The sequence below is a fragment of the Myotis brandtii genome, unplaced genomic scaffold (assembly GCF_000412655.1).
Source record: "Myotis brandtii unplaced genomic scaffold, ASM41265v1 scaffold119, whole genome shotgun sequence".
NCBI lineage: Eukaryota > Metazoa > Chordata > Mammalia > Chiroptera > Vespertilionidae > Myotis > Myotis brandtii.
The window spans coordinates 1,397,652-1,404,010 of NW_005354132.1; the positions used below are offsets into that span (position 1 = coordinate 1,397,652).

Genomic DNA, 6,359 nt, shown 5'->3' on the forward strand with positions numbered 1-6,359 from the left:
TCAGATTGCTAGTCCCCACCCCCCACCCCCCCAAATGTCTTATTTCCCCCATCAATTCTAAGACTTTATAAAATCTTAATTTATGGCTTCAGGAAAATTCTCGGTATTAGGTTATCATATTCGCATAGCAAAGTTTAAAGAGAAGAATTAGCAAACTCTTTTCCTGCGTTAATGTCTAGACTAGAAGCTAATTTAAAAACGGTACTTTGTGATAGTCAAACTCAGGTTATTTTCTGTTTTTAACTCCTAACAATTTTTTTTTTTAAGGTGGAGAAAGAACCTGTGGAGTACATGAACTTATCTGTATTAGGAAAGGTAAGTAATGCTCTGCATGGATATTTAAATACAAAATGAACATTTTACAGTGTATGACATATGGTGGATAATTTAGACTTACAAATTATAAAATTTAATAAATATTAATGTTTGTTACTTGTATTGCAGACGTGAGCACCCATAAAGTGCAATTGCTTATTATGTGGATATTGGGAGTTGTTGCTTTATTTATTTAGTTTTGAGGGGCTGTGAGAGCCTGGTTTCTAGCATGTTAGTTGTTGGCCATGGTGAAGAGGCAAAGAATGGAGGGTGTGATTTTTGTTCCCTTTCAGGGTCTGGAATCTGAGTGCAGGCTGATCTCCCGTTGACTTCTGTTCCGTTACTGTACCCATCAGGGAAGTGTGAGGAGTTGTTGAAATTCAAATCGGAACATGTCCAAAGACCACAACATCTTTTGACACCAACATTCTGTCTGTGCTTCCTTAGAAGGAGCCAACTGGCAGCTGGGTGGTTCAACAAGGTGGCCCCAGGCAAGGTCACTCAGTTACTAGGCGGGAGGCAAGGAACCAGGTATTCTCTATATTTGGATGAGTCAGAAGAAACTTGGGAGTCCCCACACTTACTAGTAATAACGAATCTGTGAAATGGTATGAGAAAAAGGAAAAGATGGACCTGGGGAGGTCAGAGGCTGAGTCATCATAAATTTACTATCCTTTTCTCTTTTTTAAACTTGGGGGACTTTCTTTTTCTTGCATCTTTCTTGAACACTGAGTTGGCCCACCTGAGTCTGGCCAACTAGCTGCACTCCCCTCCCTTGTATTTCCCCCTGAGGAGGTTTGTGGTGGTGGCGGTACATGCGATACATGAGTATGGTTGGTCTGTCCGGGAAATGTCCGCATATTTTCAGTAAGTCCTCAACAGGTCTGAAAAGCCTCAGCTTCTTCAGTGTTGGGAAAAAATCCTTTCTAGGTGAATTGGACATGGTCATACTAGTTTATCTATGTGTCCCTGCTTGCAATTGCTGTTCATTTAGAAACATCCTCTTTTCTGTATAATAAAGCCTGGATGGGGTTAGATGATGAGCACACATTTTCATTATGGCTCCTCTTGCTATTCTTTATTGCTATCTCCATTCCTCGCCAGGTAGTTCTCAGACCACGCCTTGCCCCAATTTCTCTCTCTTCCATTTTTCTATAGAATGTTAAGTCTGTGATTAAAATTTTTAAAAATTTATCTCACTGTAGTCATGTCGTGGAAAAGTTTCTAAACTGCTCGATACCCCCACAGCATTCAGTACACTGTCCTATCCTAGTGGAGGTTGCATATGTATTAGAATCTTTTCAAAATTAATGCTAAAGCTGTTGCATTTTAAGATGGACTTTTATAGAGTAGAACATATGAAGGTTACATAAAATAGAATAATTGTAGTTGGTCTCAGTGATTCTGGTAAAATGGCATCTGCCATTTCCCCCTGAGGAGGTTTGTGGCGGTGGCAGTACATGTGATACATGAGTATGGTTTGCCTGTCAGGGAAATGTCCGCATATTTTCAGTAAGTCCTCAACAGATCTCTGACATGATATTCCATTTCTTCCTATCTGGCTGGCTGTTCCTTTCTTCTCTTCTCTGCTGGCTTCTCTCTGTCAGACCTCCACATATTGGAATGTACCAGAGTTTGGTCCTGGATTTGCATCATTTTTCTATCTTTTTTTCTCGTTGATTTTATCTGGTTCTGTTTTAAAGTAAAGTGTAGTTTATCTATATACTTCCCTGCTACCACAAAGGAGAACATTGAAATCAGTTCCCTGAAATGTCAAATTTAGGATTATGATTTTCACACTGTTATAGCGCTTCTTATTCTAAAATGGGGGACAAATTTATAGATTTTCTTCCTCCACGTAAATATCTTTAGTCTTTTAGAATATGTTAACCCAGAATTAATAAAAATGTTTTAAATAATTTTATAGTTATTACCTGTCTTACTAAAACTTCTAAAACACAGAATTTATTTGGACAGCAAAAGGTACTTACTGTACAAATCACTTGGAATCAAAAGTTATCAAAACTGTGGTGAGGTAAAGAGAGAATCAAGACAAGAATAGAGAGCAAGGAGGGAGGAAAATGAAATGTGCGAAGGCCTTTTGTAGCTACCGTGGGAACAGAAAGCTACAGTGGAGAAAGCCTGGATGGGGATGGATGATGAGCACACATTTTCATTATGGCTCCTCTTGCTATTCTTTATTGCTATCTCCATTCCTCGCCAGGTAGTTCTCAGACCACGCCTTGCCCCAATTTCTCTCTCTTCCATTTTTCTATAGAATGTTAAGTCTGTGATTAAAATTTTAAAAAATTTATCTCACTCTAGTCATGTCGTGAAAAAGTTTCTAAACTGCTCGATACCCCCTCAGCATTCAGTACACTGTCCTATCCTAGTGGAGATTGCACACATATTTGAATCTTTTCAAAATTAATGCTAAAGCTGTTGCATTTTAAGATGGACTTTTATAAAGCAGAACATATGAAGGTTACATAAAATAGAATAATTGTAGTTGGTCTCAGTGATTCTGGTAAAATGGCATCTCTGAGATGATATTCCGTTTCTTTCTATCTGCTGGCTGTTCTTCCTTCTCTTCTTTGCTGGCTTCTCTCTGTCAGACTTCCACATATTGGAATGTACCAGAGTTTGGTCCTGGGTTTGCGTCATTTTTCTATCTTTTTTTCTCGTTGATTTTATCTGGTTCTGTTTTAAATGCCACACAAGTTTATAAATCCAGCTCTGAGCTGTCCTTGAACTCTCTGCCCTTAATTCACCTACTTACTTAATATTACTGTCTGGATGTCTGTTAGAAGAACAACCTGACCTGTTCTAAAATGCAAGTCTTGATTTCTTCACATGAGCCTCTCCCTTCTTCAGTCTTCTCCATCTCAGCTAATAAACAGAACAGTCTACTCAGTTCCTCAAGTTCTAACTTAAGAATTATTCTATATTTCTCTGACTCTCTTCCACATTTAATTTATTGGCAGATTTTGTCAGGTCTACCTTCAGAATATGCTTTTAATCAATCCTCTTTTCCATCCTGCTGTTATCATTGTAGGCTGGGTCCTTATCCTCTCTAGCCTACACTGCTGGAATCGTTTTCTCGCTGGTTTCCCTGCTTCCATTCTTACTTCCTTACATTACAAACCAAAGATCTTTTTAAATGTAAATTAGGCGGTGTCACGTTGACAGTTGGAATTGTGTTGTGGATTCCCACTGTACATGGAATAAAATTTAAGTGCCTTACCCTGATCTACAAAGCCTTACATTATAACATCAACTCAAAGTCCAAAATGTCATCTAACTATCACATCACATAGAAGACTCATCATCATCTAAGTCATTTCCATCAGGGATGGGCGAAACTCATACAATCCATCCTGGTTCAAAATTTCTCCATCTGAAGACCGGTAAGACTAGGAAACAAGTTACCTGTTCTCAAAATACAATGATGGAACAGGCGTAGGTTAATAGTTATAGACCAGCTGTGGGCAAACTATGGCCCGCGGGCCGGATCCGGCCCGTTTGAAATGAATAAAACTAAAAAAAAAAAGACCGTACCCTTTTATGTAATGATGTTTACTTTGAATTTATATTAGTTCACACAAACACTCCATCCATGCTTTTGTTCCGGCCCTCCGGTCCAGTTTAAGAACCCATTGTGGCCCTCCTGGAGTCAAGTTTGCCCACCCCTGTTATAGACATTTCCATCCCCAAAGTGAGAAAATGGATGGTTGGATGGAAGGAAAGAAGAAAGGAAGACAGGAGTCACTGGTACCAAGTAATTTTGAAATTCAACTGGGAAGAACCTTTTAGGTTTCAAGACCTGGAACTGGTACTTCCTGGTGCTTATTCCTGAGGTCTGAGGCTCTTCTCTCTGGGCTTAAGGCTCTGCCTTTGGCGTCATCCTTCCTTTTCCCCAAAAGGGAGTGTATGTTTGCACTTAGTAGTTTTCCAGCCTGTTTCCTGCCTGTAAAAGTTTGGTAGCCTGTCGGTCTTCTTTCATCTTGTCTTCTCTCCCTCTTCAGTTCTTAATAGTAGGTTAACAGTTATAGACGTTTCCATCCCCAAAGTGAGAAAATGGAAGGAAGGAAGCAAGAAAGGAGTCACTGGTACCAAGCAATTTTGAAATTCAACTGGGAAGAACCTTTTAGGTTTCAAGGCCTGGAGCTAATACTTTCTCATGCTTATTCCTGAGGTCTGAGGCTCTTCTCTCTGGGCTTAAGGCTCTGCCTTTGGCGTCATCCTTCCTTTTCCCCAAAAGGGAGTGTATGTTTGCACTAAGTAATTTTCCAGCCTGTTTCCTGCCTGAAAGTTTGGTAGCCTGTCGGTCTTCTTTCATCTTGTCTTCTCTCCCTCTTCAGTTCTAGCTGGTGGCATTTCTGCTGGTATAATGTTCTCAAAAAAAAAAAAGAGTCTGGTGAGTCTTCTCAGTAAGTCCCGGCGATTCAGTCCGTTAGACAAGATGTTCCTTCACAGGGCTCTCCTGAATAAGTCCATCTCTGCTTTTGGCTTCTGCTCAGATGGCTGAGGGGAATCCATGAGTCACTTATCTCATCTCTTCTGAGAGCTTTCTATGTCACTGGATAGTGTGACTTTTGTTCATTTTGAGGCACTTGGAAAAGGTTGTCTAGCCACCAACTTAGCAGAGTGTAGAATGCCCCATGTTCTGGATTTTGTTTATACATAATATATTTGTTTATAGGAAAAATATAAATAAGAAATATATATATAACATATATGAATAAGAATGATATATATTATTTCTCCTTTCTACAAAAGATGAGCTACTATATATATTACTTTGTATTTTGCTTTTTATTTAAAACAACACCTAACATAGAGTTACGTTCAAATCAGTAGATAAAGATCTTTCTCTGTCTTTTTTTCTGACTGCATTGTGTGACAGAAAATTGTGGTATGTATTTTCACTCCATGATGTGAAAATACACACCATAATTTATTCAACTGCTTTCTTTCTCTTTTTTGTGTTTTAAAACCAGAACATTTGTTGCATGCCTGGTCATTGAAATCCTTCAGATGAACTGGGTGCTGCCGTAGCTGTCCTCTGGGGTTCAGGTGTTCTCCTTCTTGGAACCCATTCCAGGTGCCTCATTCCATCAGTCCCAGTGGCATTTCGTCTTTTAGCCTGGGCACTTCAGTTAAACTTTTCCTCCACTTGGCAGGGAAGCCCCATTGGCCCAGGTAGACTTCTGCAGGTGGTGGGCCTTAGAGCCACAATGGCGGCTCAACGTGCGCATCTTAATTGCGACACTTTCCAATGAGGATGTTCTCTTTGTCATCTCGCTTCTGCTATTCAACTAATTTCTTACCAATGGAAATTGATTTGTTTTAAAAGTTTTGCTACTAAAATAATGCCATAATGAAGACCTTTGTGCATGTGTTCTTGTGGTTATTTAGGAAGATGCTGAAAGTGGGGTTGCTGAGTTAAAGAATAATACATTATATTAGAAATGGCAAAATTCTCGTTCTTAATGCATTGTACCATTTTGCATTCCCACTAGAAATATATGAATTCACAGCTTTGCTGGCAGAATGTGTCATAAACTTTTGGAATTTTTTTTTTTTAATCCTCACCCGAAGATATTTTTCAATTGATTTTTAGAGAGAGTAGAAGAGAGAGGGAAAGACAGAGAAACATCGATGTGAGAGAAATACATCAATTGGTTGCTTCCTGCACGAGCCTGAATCAGGGTCCAGGCCGGGGAGGAGCTTGCAACCAAGGTACGCGCCCTTGACCGGAATTGAACCTGGGACCCTTCAGTCCACAGGCCAACGCTGTATCCACTGAGCCAAACAGGGTAGGGTGGTTTTTGGATTTTTTATTGTTTTTTTGTTTGTTTGTTTTAAATATATTTTTATTTATTACAGAGAGGAAAGGAGAGGAGGAGAGAGGTAGAAACGTCAATGATGAGAATCATTGATTGGTTGCCTCCTGAACGCCCCCTACTGGGGATTGAGCCCGCAACCCAGGCATGTCCCCTTGACTGGAATTGCACCCAGGACCCTTCAGTCCGCAGGCCAAT

General features: G+C 39.8%; 1 protein-coding gene across 1 annotated transcript in view; it reads left to right on the plus strand.

The window, feature by feature from the left end:
• Window positions 1-270: 270 nt before the first annotated feature.
• SYT14 (synaptotagmin XIV) overlaps window positions 271-6,359 on the plus strand; it is a 119,227-nt gene continuing 113,138 nt past the window's right edge. Inside the window, exon 1 of the mRNA XM_005858508.2 lies at window positions 271-315. The gene's annotated coding sequence lies outside the window, so the exon portion shown is untranslated. The remainder of the gene's footprint in view (window positions 316-6,359) is intronic.